The sequence below is a fragment of the Prionailurus bengalensis genome, chromosome B4 (genome assembly GCF_016509475.1).
Source record: "Prionailurus bengalensis isolate Pbe53 chromosome B4, Fcat_Pben_1.1_paternal_pri, whole genome shotgun sequence".
Lineage (NCBI taxonomy): Eukaryota > Metazoa > Chordata > Mammalia > Carnivora > Felidae > Prionailurus > Prionailurus bengalensis.
The window spans coordinates 28,209,380-28,223,856 of record NC_057358.1 but is presented as its reverse complement, the minus strand read 5'-3'; positions in this window follow the sequence as shown (position 1 = coordinate 28,223,856).

Below are 14,477 nucleotides of genomic sequence, written 5' to 3'. Positions count from 1 at the left end.
ATTAATATGTTTCTGGAACATCTTCATATTTAGAGTCCAACTCTTCTGAATGCTTATTAACTCAGACGTGTCAATGTCCATGTATGTTTTGAAGCCATCAAGACTGTCTGGATGCTGAGTTTCTTAAGAATGCACGAAAGAGAGAAAGGCATTGGGGTCCTCAGTTGGCTTTGCAGTTACGTAGAATTGGCCAATTTTGGACTTGTGCTTGAGGAATATTGATAAACCACTTCATATTTACTTCCAACAAAACTCCCACACTCCTCCCTCAATGATGTTGCTCCCAACAGTTAAAAGAAAACTCACCTCTTGCTCATGAATTTTCTCCTAATCCATTAACACCCATTCCGAATGTTTTGATGGTTTTGTGAATGTGTCTACAACGGCTGCCTGGCCAGGCATCACGATTTGTTCAGATGCAGCCCCATTCCAGGGGTGCAAATTGTTTTTTAAAAAAAGTGTTTAAGAGGGGTGCCTGGGTGGCTCAGCTGGTTAAGTGTCTGACTTTGGCTCAGGTCATGATCTCACAGTTTGTGAATTCGAGCCCCTTGTTGGGCTGTGTGCTGACAGCTCAGAACCTGGAGCCTGCTTCAGATTCTATGTCTCCCTCTCTCTCTACCCTTCTCCCACTTGCACTCTGTCTCTCTCTCTGTCTCTCAAAAATAAATAAACATTAAAAAGAATTAATAAAAATAAGGCATTTTAGAATCAACTAAATATCTTATATGTCCAAAACATGTTGAGGAGTGACAAAATGTCTAGCGATAAATGTATGTAGTATATATACAAGTACACGCATACATGTATTTATATTAATATGAAATTAACTTGAGGGATGTTAAATAATAACATGAGGATGTTTATCCAATATTATCAATAGTCTCTTCTAAGTAGTGCAATTTAAGATGATTTTACCTTCTTTGTATTTTTCTGTATATTTAACACTTTTATTTACAGTAAAGATGTAGCATGTTTTCAAAAGTAGTAAACTTTATTTGTTAAAAAGAGGGATGATATTTATGGAAAATTGCCTAACACATAGGCATTTCCATTTAAAATTTGATTTTATATCCTATGTATATGTTTTAGGAGGTCTGTAAGGCCCCTAAAATTAGAAATAGTCCTTTAATTTACCTGTCACACTTAGCATAAAATCTGAGCTCCTTCCCAGAAACCCCTGCCTCACCCCTGCCTACAGTGCTGATGTGAGCCCTTCCAACTGTTCTGAGCTCTCTCCAGTAGGCACACACGAACCCATTCAGTCCTTGAACACCCAGCCCCTTGTCCCCCATGACTCCGTCACACGGGCCTCCAACATTTAGCTACATGCTTAATAAATGAGGCCACCCCTGACTGCTTGATCTAAAGTAGTCTTCCCTCATTCTTCTTCATCACCTCGCTCTGTTTTGTTTCCTTCAGAGTATTAATTACCATAGGAAAACCACTTCAGTTACATGTTTGTCCTCTTGTTTATAGACTGCCTTTTGCCACTAGAATGGAAACTCCATGCGAGCAGGATCCCTGGCTATCACAGTAACTCCGCTCTCTGCTGTGCTCAGTCACTGACTGGCATTGATAGCAGCTCAAGGGGTGACAGTCTTGGTGTGAACGTGGTTGTGAGACCAGAAGGGCAGATGCAGCCCTCTTGACAGCTGATAGAAGAAACATCTTCACAACACTCATTGCCTTTTTCACTTTCAAAGGCAGTGGGAGACTTATCACATATTACTCAGGGCCTTCTTTTTGAAGAGCCATGGGGAAAAAAATTCCCTCAAGTATCAATCCCGGGAGGAGTTGTGCTTTACTTGGGCAATTGGTTTGTGTATTTAACTAATTAAATAATTAAGAAAATTAATTAAGTAATTGACGATGTGATACGAGTTCTCTGTTTTTGTAAATGTGTGCCTGAAACTTGGAACTGGACTTGTAGTCTATTTTTTGGCAAAGGCACAGGAACACCTATAAATATTTATGTATATTACTTGAATACATGTTGATTTTGGATCAACGTTACTCATGGGTTAATCTTATTTTTCCTACCTACCCTAATCCTTTTGCCCTATGTTCACAACTTACTCATTTTTACTTTCTCTTCTTGTACTGCACACATTTTAATAGGTCACATTATATGTTTTGAAGTACAGTGTGGGTATAAGTGAATTAGTTGTTGTTTTGTTGTTTAATGCTAAGGCTGGTAACATGGAGCCATGATTTAGCCTCAACCTTCAGCTTTACACCCACCCCACTCTCCTCTGTCACTCTGCCCTGATGCTCACCGCTTTCTTCTTGATCTTCCACTGGAGTCTACCACATTTTATTACCAAGATTTGCTTGGGAATCTTGCCTGTCTTAGAGAAGAGTATTTTGATGTAGCCCTATCAATTTAGCCATTGCAAAAAAGTAAGATCACTATGAATTACCAAATGTCATGCTCAGCCAAACCTTCTCCCTTATTCCCCCTCCCACACCCTCTACTGCTAATGGTGGGAAACATTCACCATCCACTTCATTCATTTCCATATGGCTTGTAATTTTTATGGGTATGATTTTTTTATCATTGGAGGGAAAAATAATAAAGAGAGATGAAATTCTGTATATGGGTTATCCTCTAAGAAGTTTTAGCCTTTCCCTCTCAACCATCATTATAATGGAGTTTTAGAGTATTAGCTAAGATGTATGCATACAACAGAGAGTACAAAAAAAAAAAAGCTAGTAATTTTTTAGTCTAGAGCTGAGAATAGAGGATCATAGTATGGACAAAATATCCCCCTACTCTGATGTCCTATGTACACTAAATCAACAAGGACAACCAAATCAGAAAGAAAACCAAAAAGGCAAGAATGTCCTTATTGAAAGTGGAGTGAGTCCCATTACTAAACAGCAAAATCTGTTAATTACTGGAGAGTAAATGCATTTGACCACTGCAACTTTAAGGGAGAATTAAGAGAATCTGATATGTGGACTATTCAAGATTCATGTGAAATCAAGAGAACGAGCAGACATCTTATTTAGAATGATTGATGGCCCCTGCTGTGATGAGCAAGTGTGAAAAACATATGCCGCCTGGTTTTATGTGTTTTGCCTGCCAGATGGTGCCTAACCCTACCCCACCCCTGAACCTTCCCTTACTCCCACCCATGCCAATCTCTGCCGTATCCCAACCGCTCTCCCTAGTCATCCCCAGTCCCTGTAACCTAATCCTCCCTGCAGAAGTGGGGGTGGGAGAAAGGGCTGTGTGAGGCTCAGGTATGAAGTACAGATGTCTGTTTTGCATATTATTGGACAAAATTAAAAGCTTAAATTAGACTGATTTGTTTCCTAGGCTATATGTCAACAGCATCTAAATGTCACATACCTGTCTGTGTCTCTAGCAGGTAATCTTTCTCTCTTCATTGCCAAGACAGTTCCTAGAACATAGTAGGTATGCAATAAATGTTTACAAATGAATGATATAAATAAATAAATACAGGATCAACAAAGAAGGGAATGAAGTGAATTTGGCATCATCTGATCTCTGTAAATCCAGGCTTCCTCCCAGTGTTGAGGCTGCTGTAGAATTTGCTAGAGAGTCACATCAACCTTCTCATTTTGTTATTTAGGAATTATATACCAGTGTCCCTTCTCAGACAGCTGTGATATCACTGACTTCACTTTAGTCTTCCCGTACTGCTCCTCTTTTTCAAAAGATACCCCAGTGGAATCGGGGTCACATTTGCAATCACTTTCCATTACTCAGATTATAATTCATCTGGTTTCATAGGCCAAGCTCTCTTCAGGCTACGTTTTCTTTCACTGGGAATCAAATCCTCTCTTACATATAAATGTATACTTTTACTATGAAAGTAATGTAACTACATTACCAAGAAATCCAGAAAACAGGGATGAAGGGAGAAAAAAAAAATCACTCCTAAGACTAACTCTCTAATACAACCACCGTTAGGATTTTGGTAAATTTCCAATAATGTTCCCTATATGTTTGTTTTTACATAATTTCATATGGCTTCATTCAGTATACATACAACTATATTTCCTGACTTTTCTAACCGGTCAGGAAAGTCGAAACAACACTAATGACTTAGCCCAAAGGATTAATATAAGAAACTGGGTAAACAGGTATTGGAGCACTGAAGACACATAAAGGAGACTCTGAAATAAAACAGACATGGTCAGTGCAAGAAGCAGCTACTACCCCTAGGGCTAGAGGAACAAAGAGAAGGGGTCAAGGTAATCAGAACATAGAAGCTTGGGGGAGGGGCAGCAGAATTGGGACACAAACCTCAGGGAGGGCACCCCCAAGGGCTCCGCTCATAGTTCTGAAAGGAAGGGTGATGGGGCGTGGGCAAACAGAAACTAGAGCCAACTACTGGTGAAATCAACTGCCACTGCCCAGAGTGAAGGGCCACTGGCGGGGTAACTGATGAGACAGGAAGCACTAGGGAAGCCTCCTGCCCTTCTCCCCACTCTTGCCTTCATGCTCCCTCCAGGGCCCCCTATTGGGATCCAATAGGGAGCCAGCAGGCAGAGCAGAAATGAGTTTGTAAAGTTCCGTCTCCCAGCACCACGGAGCAAAGTGGGTTCCCAGATGGGGGACAGTAGCTTAGTAAGGAACCCATACCTTCAAAGCTTTATTTTGGGTGTGACTACACAGCCTATATCTTAAATGGTTGCACCGTCTTTCACACGGTGGTTGTACCTCATTTACTTAATCATTTCCTTATTTCTGAACATTCCAGTTTATGGCCAAGATTTTGCTTTCAAAAGTATAAAGATGCAACGGATATGGCCAAGATTTTGCTTTCGAAAGTAAAGATGAAATGGAAATCGTGCATTTGGTTTTCCATTCTCTTAGGATAAGTTCTCAAAAGACTAATACTCTCTGTGTCAAAGGACAGGATAAAAGCGTTATGACTCTAAGGCACATTGGCAAAATGCTTTTCAAGCCGGTCATCTCAGTTTGTGCTGCTACCTCCAGAATGTAAAAATACAATGAGCGGTACAAATGGCTATCGCCTACCACATCCACAGACGGTGCCCTCATTCCATTCAAGACATCGCCTTCGCTCCTGATTTTATGAACAAATAAACAAACGCTTTCTCATGTAGCTTATAGCAATTAAGATCCATGTCAACCCTTTTGCTAACATTCTAAGCTAGAATATATAGTGATTTGATATGCAAACTTTTTGGTATGGCTCAAAGGCTACGTTTTTGGTTTAGGCAACTCGGTTGGAGAAGCTCCTTTCTTCCTTCTGTCTTCACCTTTAATTGTTTTTTTGAGCTCCTGCACCCCAGGAGCTTAGCCCTCTATAAGAGCAGAAACTATTAGAGGAGGAGTCCTACCCACATCTTGGCCCCATCTCTCTGAAAGCCGTGGGAGTAAGCAGTGAAAGCTGGGATCCATTCAGTTGGTGAGTTCTGAAGACAAAAAATAAAGAGCTTGATGTAAATACAAAACTCATGACAGACTATACGCAAAAGCCACTTTACCTTTTCCAAAGCATTTTGAGTCTTTACAATAATAGTATACATTGACGACACAATGATGTGTTGTTTGATTCTACACCTTTATAATATTCTTGGAATAAATTAACAAGTCAAAAAAATGTTTTTGGGTCTCATTGCTTTGAATCGGAAGACCTTGTATATAAATACAGACACACGCTGTATATCTACACACATATTGTAGTGTACCTACAACCAAATCTGTACATTCATTTGTAAATTTGTATTCACAAGCTCTTCCTCAGAGAGCTAGATTCTGGTAATAGATGACCATTTCCACTTCCTTTAATTAACTTTAATAAGACAGATTTCATGTAGCAGTTTGTTCTATTAAATCTAAGTCATCTCCTCTCAGCGCCCAAATTTATGACCCCTAATTTCAGCGCACCTCCTACTTATCAAAACCAGGAAAATGATGGCACGTGTCTCACAGTGACTTACGGTGTGCGGTAAAGGTATTTTCTTTGTTTCATCCCTTGGCCCTGCAAGGTCCGTGGAAGTCTGTTGGGTGCTTTTCTTTTCTCTCAAAGGTGTGGAAGGGAAGTGGAGAAGACAGGCAGCAGCCTCAATGTGGCCCGTGGACCTTCCTCCGTGTGAGGCGTTGCAGGGTGTGGGGTACAACTGTGACTGCCTTATGGTCATTCCCAATTTACATGTTAGACAACAGCAGAGCCAGAGAGTGGGGAGAGGAGACCATGTTTTTGGCAGCATCAGGTTTCAGGGCTGCTGACCTTATCCCTTAAAGATAAATAAATAGGAGGAGCCACATTTGGAGCTAATTTTGAAGGACGGTCCCAATACTGCAAATACGTGGTTGAGAGGAAAAGCGGGTAGTGGGAGAAAATAGAAGCTAATTCACAGGCAAGCACCTGGAAAGGCCTGGAAAATGTGACACATGCAAAAGCAGGGTGCCTGAGAGGTGAGTGGGAGGGCGGAGGGGCAAAGCAGGGGTGACAAAAGAATTTGGGAGAGAGGTTAACACCGTTCCTCTGTTGACAAAGGTCTCATTCTAGTGACATGCTTTGTTGTCAAAAACATTGTCATCAGAAGTAAGAAATGACATAAGGAACCTAAGAATGCACTTTGGGATGACAGCAAAGAGAGGATTATTAAGGAAAAGAAAAATCTACAACGCTTAGGGAAATAGAATCGAAGGAGTTGAGATGTGTTGAGTGTTTGGATAGTAAATGTAATGGAAGTGTTTGCTGTTATTGTTAGCAGCAGCGTCACATGGGCCAGTTGAGGAAAAGGCCGGAGGAAGGGGAAAGGTTCAGAGGGAGGACAGAGGATGGACAGCGGGAGGAAAAGCGTCCAAGTACGCATCTGTCTTAGGTCTCATGGGGTTCCAGGCCACAGGGTAAGTTGATAAGAAAGTTGGCCAAATATGTGCAAGTTCTGAAAATAGTTTTGGCAGTGGGCCCGGGCAGCCCTGAACTGGTCCTCTGCCCGGATCTCTGGAAGAAGTGGGTCAGAGCCTACGGATCTTTTCAGATCACCTACTCCAGTCAATGCTAAAAAGATAATCGATCCAACTGGCCTTCTACAGTTCCATCCGTTCTATCACCGAGCCCCTTCTTCCTGCCGCCTCCCTCCTTTTAACTTGGGACACAAACTTTTGTTCTACTGTTGAAGATAAAACATCTTCACCCACATGTGAATCCTGAGAGTAGTAACATCTTGCCTGAAACTTATGTTCACTGGGTGTAATGAATCCATCAGTAGCTGTAATCCATTCCTTTTTTTTAATGTTTATTTATTTTTGAGAGACAGAGAGAGCACAAGCAGAGGAGAGGCACAGAGAGGGGGACAGAGGATTCAAAGCAGACTCCCCAACATGGGGCTCAAATTCACAAACCATGAAATCATGAACTCAGCCAAAGTTGGACAGTCAGTTGACTGAATCACCCAGGTGCCCTTAGCTGTAATCCATTCTTATTGGAACCTCAGAAGAGTGGCAAAAAGCTTGGGCTTTGGTGTCATACTTGCAGGAGTGCCTGGGTGGCTCAGTTGGTTAAGCAGCCAGCCCTTGACTTTGGCTCAGGTCATGATCTCACAGTTCATGAGATGGAGCCCGATAGCGGGCTCCGCACGGACAGTGTGGAGCCTGCTTGGGATTCTCTCTCTCTTTCTCTCTCTACCCTCACCTCATTTTCTCTCTCTCTCTCTCTCTCAAAATATATAAATAAACTTAAAAAAAAAAAACAGACTTGGATTTAATTCCCATAACTGCCAATCGCCTGTCAAGTGACCTTGTGCATGTTGCTTAATCTTCATGAGTCTCAGTTTCCTCATCCATAAGATGGGGACAACAATAACACTTACCCTTGGGATTGCTGCAAGGATTAAATCATCTATTATGTGTAAAGGAGCCAGCACAGGCTACAATTTCATACATACATAGGTGCAGCTGTTGCTATTATTATTCATACGGTGAGTGGTTTGGAAGGCAGGATGGCGCTGGCCACAAGAAGGGGAAAGGGGGAAGGAAAGGAATAAAGGCCCTGGATTGGCATGAGGCTGGCCTGTGCAACTTCAGCTTTGTACAACTGCATCCTTGGATATAAACTCAACTTTGGTCATTCAGCTCTGTGATGCCCACCAATGTTGCTCAGGTATCTCCTGAACATAATTTCATTTCATTTATTTTTTTAAGTTTATTTATTTATGTTGAGAGGGGTGGAGGGGCGGAGAGAAGGAGAGAACCCCAAGCAGGCTCCAAGCTGTCAGTGCAGAGCCTGACGCGGGGCTCAAACCCACAAACCGTGATATCGTGACCTGAGCCAAAACCAAGTTGGACACTTAACCAAATGAGCCACCCAGGTGCTCCGAACATAATTTCACTTTAAAAGAGTTTTGCCCCGGAGGCATCCTCAACTGAGGCATGAGGTCTGGAGAAGGTAAGGTGTCAGAGTTTAACTCCTGGGCCTGCTCACTTCAGTCTCAAACTTCAAAAGGTCTGTGAGGTTTCTGAAGAAATGGAATTTTAGACTATTCGTGGCATAAATACTGCACCTCGGAGGACCTTCAAGTCATTTGCAAACTTTTAAGCTAGCAGGCCCATTCCCACATCACAGGTTGGCACCGGTTCCCAAGGCACCCGGCATCTCCTATGTGCTCCCGGACTGCATCCTGAAGGTTCTGCCTCAGTCCATCTTGCTGGCCACTTCCCCTCTCCAGCTGGTCCTGATTGTCCCAGGTCACGGCCCTAGACCTGTTTCCTGCTCCTTTGACCTGTGGTCCCATACTGTTTCCATCAGGCTGACCCCTGGCTTCCTTCCTTCGATCCATTTTTCTTTTGTCCCTTTCTCACAGGGCTTCACGGCTGCTCTGAGCCGGGCTTCACCCTCTCCCTGGTAGGTGCTCTCATGCCAGAGTGCCTGGCCCCCAGGGTCACTCTGCCTTCAGCAACAGACCCCAGACCCACATCTCCTCTTATCCTGTGAGAAATTAGTTTTGAGCCACTTGAAAGAACGGGCTGACATGAAGACTTTAGAATTTGGTCATCACTGAAAAGCTAAATGTGCATCATGTAGCTAGAAAGGCCGCGTGTGCTTGAGAATTGATTTTCTCTAGGTGTGCACATGGTGAGCACCAGACCTCACTCATGTGTAATTAGAGAACAGCAATACATAGTAGAGCTTTGCATGTATGGGAGTCAACCCGATATTCAGAGAGAAAATAATTGTAATTGATTGATTAGAAAAGGGCAACATAAAGTTGATTTTAATGACTTTCTATCAGGTGACATGGTGTTCCAGCCAGGCCTTGTAATTACTTTCCAGACACCCTGTCCACATCCCAGCATATGTGGTCTTTTCTGAACCTGTCCTCTTTTACAGATGAGAATGGTGAAGCACAGAGGTTCAATGCTTGCCCAAGGTCACGGTTTGTAAATGTTGGAGTTGGAATTTGAACCTAGATAATCTGGCTCCAGATTTCATGCTTCCAACCCCTACATTATGTTACCTCTCAAAAAAAAAAATTCATTCAAACATCTTGTAATAGTAATTATTTTTATTGATTTGCTTGCTTTATGTGATTCTACAAGGTGGGTGTGAATTTTCTGGACAGGTGGTGCTGCCTTATTCAAAGCGGTGACTGACTGTTTTCAAATGCTAGAAGAATGAAACATTAAGGAGCCAGAAATGCAAGGGAGTGAATTAAGGCAGGCTGAGTATCTGCAAGCTAAGGAAATTATGCCAAATATTTGATGGTTCAGAGTTCTAACCTCTTACCCATGTTTGGGCAGCTAGATATAGAAAAACCTAGAATTATCTGTCCCTGGCTTACCAGAACCTTCAATTACTGGATTTTTTTTTTTCTTTACCTGGTCTTTTCACAAAGACGTCACTATCAACAAAATACTCTGAGCAGGCTGTTTATTTGTTTGTTTGTTTACTTATTTATTTTTAGAGCAACTTCTAGTGGCTGCCTTGAGTTTATATAATTTGGCCCCAGTCTCCTCCATCCAAATGATCTTTAGCATGAGGACCATGAGATGCTCCCCCAGCTTCCATTTTGTCCTTTGGACCATGTTTACCAAGTCAATAAAGCAGACATGAAGGCTTGATGGTTCTGAAAAAGCATTGGTTCTGAAAAAGAGTTGATAATGTGTTCCTTGAATTTCTGGTTGAATACAATCTTTAGCATTGGTCACAATTTATTTTATTTTATCAATACAATTGAAGAGAAAAATATTCTGTGTACTTTATATTGAGTGTTATACGGACACAGGTGCACGTGTGTCACCTTTGTGAAGCTGTTTAATAACACAGGTTAGGGGCACTCAGCTAAATGGTGTATAAGGTCAACTGAATTCTAACAGCATCTTGAGTCCCCAGTAGTGTAAGACCTGGCTGAGCTGGATGATATGAGTGAATCAAAACTATGTAAGATGTAACTGTACACATGATGACAACATAGGTGACCACAACATAAGGCAAATTAATCAATTGCAACACCATGGGGTTCAGAGAAATACTCTCACTCAGAAATGGCAATTCCCTGCCAATGTCCTGCTGCACCCTTTTCCCAGATCCACAGCTGACAACATCGATCAGTCACAGTACTCTTTCCGCTGAGCCCAGAATTAGCCTTAAGAAATAATAATGCCTAGGGGGCACCTGGGTGGCTCAGTTGGTTAAACGTTCACCTCTTGATCTCTGTTCAGGTCATGATCTCATGGTTCATGGGATCAAGCCCCAAGGTCGGCTCTGTGCTGACAGTGCGGAGCCTGCTTGGGATTCTCTCTGTCTCTGTCTCTCTGCCCCTCCCCACCCATGCTCTCTCTCTCTCTCTCTCTCAGAATATTTTTTTTAAAAAAGAAACAATAATGCCTATAATAATATGTCTCTCCTTCCCTTGTATTTCCTCTTGAATGGGAAAGAAAGGAGTAGAGTCCAGCTACCAAGTGGGGCATACGCATAGGTCATGCCTGTAAAAACAAACATAAACTGTCACATGTGTCACAGCAATGGAGAAGATTGAGAGTTTTGGTGGGGTGGGGCTGTTTTTAAGTATGCAAGTTTTCATAATATTCACTTAAAAAATTCTTGTGGCTTCCTTTGCATACTTTTGGAACTTTATTAGTGGTAAGAAATTATTGCACCTCTCACAACTCATTCCAACATACCAGGCTGTCGGGGCACCTCCATTGAGAACAGCTGCTGTGGAGGTTTAAACTCCAAAGTCTGCTCCAGACCAAGGTGAAAGAACAAGCGAACCACCTTAACACATCGCGACATGACTATAACCCAATCCGAGGCAAATTATCCCTTCCCTCCACGTTCTTGAATAGCTGTGAGTGTTCCTCCTACACTTAGATGCTTACAATTCTTGGTTCCCAAGGCGGTTATGACAAGTAAGAGGGAACACATTGGCTTTTTCCTTTTTGGACACCCTTCCTCCACCCCCCAAAAACATGAGTAAGGCCGGTGTGGCAGTCCTCGCTAGCAGTTTCCCATGGTCTTATGCTGAGCCAGTCTTGGCGACAACTCAGAGCACTTCCCTACCTCCCCCAGGGGAAAAGTTCGCTCCATAAGGGATCAGTGAAAAGTGAGATACTTCACTGAAGCTTCCCGAGGGTTGGGTCTGCTTCATCTCCACCATGTAGCACAAAGCCTGGCCCACAGCAAGTGCTCGGGAAAGATGTTGGAACAAGTGAATTCACTGATGAATGAAAAATCACTGAAGTTCCCATTGCACGTCTCTGTTCCCCTCCCAGCTCTTCTCTTCGGACACAGGGGACCTCAGCCTGCTCTCCTTCCTTCCCCTTCACAGATCGGAGCCAGCCTTTCCTGCTTCTAGGAGTCCCCTCTATTCCCCTCTTCTCCCCACCATCCAACACAGCTCTTTCCTGCTCCTCCACCCCCACACCCACCACTTCGCTCTGCAAAGGGCCCCCTTGAAGGGGCCTCCATCTTTCAAAAGCAGCCAGAAAATTGTAAAGGACAAAACACTCCCCACGCAACAACTAACATTTTCCTGTTGTGTATTTGTCATGTTTCTGTTCCCCCAGAGGAGTAATCTCTTTACAGGCAAGGGACAGTGCCTTTTACTTGTAATTCTAGTGGTCCATGGGGGGAGGGGAGGGTGTTAGGGGAGGGTGACTATTACTGTCATACTCTGCACATGGAGGGTTCTTTCATGAGAGCTTTGTGGCTCTCAGAACACCACCACCACCACCTTAGGGATATCGATACTGTGTAAAAACATGAGCGTGTTGGCAATTAGAGGGAATTAAGTTCCTACCTTATTTTCCAGTACACAGAAGGCCTCTTAAGAGAAGTGGGGTGTTATGGACTTAGTGTAAAGAGAACATGAGTTTCCTTTTCGTAAGACCTTAATCTAATGAGTATAAACACATTAATTTAGGCAGGCTTTGTCAAAGTTCCCCAATTCTGTCCAGTCACATGCAAAGAGGAATACAAGATTCCTATTTTGTTAGCTCTTTTATCCTTTTCTCTGACCTCTTCCCAGCCTCCCCTGCCCCTGTGTCCTTCCCTGCCCCCCCCCATATACACGCACACGCAGAAACAGAGGAAAGGTGTGTTAAAGTTGTCAGAGAATTTAACGCAGTCAAAATTGTAAGATTTATGGTTGAAAAATCTATTTTTCTGTAACAATTTTCTACTTAAAAAGCCAGTTCCAATAGCTCAGCTTCTTTTCAAATGCACTTTGTGTGGTAATATCGCATATCTCCATTCCATTCCTTGGAACTTAATTTTTATTTGATTTTATTGACGCTGCTCGATTGGAATGTGTATCGCTTGAGCCCCCACGGAGAACTGAGCAGGTGTGAGTAAAGCAAAACATCTTTTGTTAATAGAAGTACACCCTGGGAGTTCATGGAGACGCTGTAATTTCGATTGCTTTTATGAAAATTCTGTAAATTCCCATGTTGTGAATTTCAAACAGAGCTTGGGAGACCAACAGTCTTTAATACGAGCCAAAGATATGGTTATTTCTATGACTGAAATAAATGTTCTGCTTTCTTTTTGCCAAAAAAGAAATTCAGGTATTTAATTAGAATGTTTAAACTGTAGAAAATCATATTAACTTTTGAGTTTGGCTCTCATAGCTAGAAAATGGAGATCTTGCTGTGATCGCCCTACCGAAAGGTGACTTTGGGTTTCCTGAGTAACTTCTGAAGCATGAAGGATCACTCATCCCACCTTCATTCGAGTCCAGAATGACTTTGCAACAGCATTGCCCATTTCCAGCCTAAGTCGTATCTAATTTAGAGACCAAGGGAATGGGAACCGGTCCCTCAAACCTCTCAGCTTAAGAGGGTGATGTATTAACTCTCTGCATCTAGCCCTCCTGGATCAGCTGCTACAGGGAATCTAAGGGTGAGGCCAAGCCCAACTTTCTTCCTGGTTTGGGGCCAGACACATATGGTGTTGCACTCTCCCAAGCTGGAAGGAAAGACGTAAGCTTGGTATATTACAAAATTGCATGTGTCATTAGAAAAAGATGTCAGAACGCTTTATTTAAAACTTTGTTTTCTCAGGTTGTATTGCCCAAGTGTATCTTGGCATAGACAGCTTAGCTTCAAAAATTCCAAGATGTATAAAGAGTTTCACCTAGCTGAAGCTATTATATTTGGTTATTTGCCACTAACACCTTTTCCCCCCTTCATTCTTGCAGAGGAGTGAAGTGATGACTGAATTTCTACTAAAAATTTTGTTCTCTTCTCCTTGCAGCCATGGGGTCTATTCTTGACAGGATCATTTATCTGCTCCAAAAAGAGGAATGTGGAGTTCACAATGGTGTGGGACTTCTGGGGATTTCTTGGATAAGGCCATTAGAGTCAAAGCTGTCACCATTCCAGGACAACTTTCAGAAGAATTATCTAGCAGCCTGCCCCGGTAAACTTGCCAAATTGCTCGTACTTGGCTAGAAACCACGGGTACTTGAAGGCCTTTCTTTTCCCCTGTAGAGCAATAGAGTATCACTCGACAGGAGCTAAGCATACTCATGTGATGTCTCTGGGAGTTTTTCAGGCTGTGCGTAAACCCCTGCAAAGGACCTGCTTCAAATGACATCTTCACGTCCACTTAGTCCCACTAAAACAAAGGCCACCTACAGAGAAACAGGTGTGCCTTTTGAAAGCATATGCCCTCCTGGTCTCCTATGCTCCTTGACAACTGGGTGGAGAAGTAACAAGGACTTAGATTATTTTTTTTCTCCAAACTTTTCCACCAGGCGTTTAGGGGGCATGGCTCTTCTTAAGTATAAAGATTTTGAGAGATTTGAGGATGCTCCCCTACGGCCTACAGACTTCTCTGAAAACCACGGTCTTTATGGGCAGGGGTGGAGTCTAATGTCCCAGGAAGTTCCCAGGCCTTGCCAATTACCTCAGCGCAAAGAAATTGAACTGGGCTGGATTGAGTGTTGTCACGTCTGTCCCCAGAAACCTGCTTCACTTCCAAACTACATTACCTCAGCCTTTCAAAGTTACCACAGGCAATGTT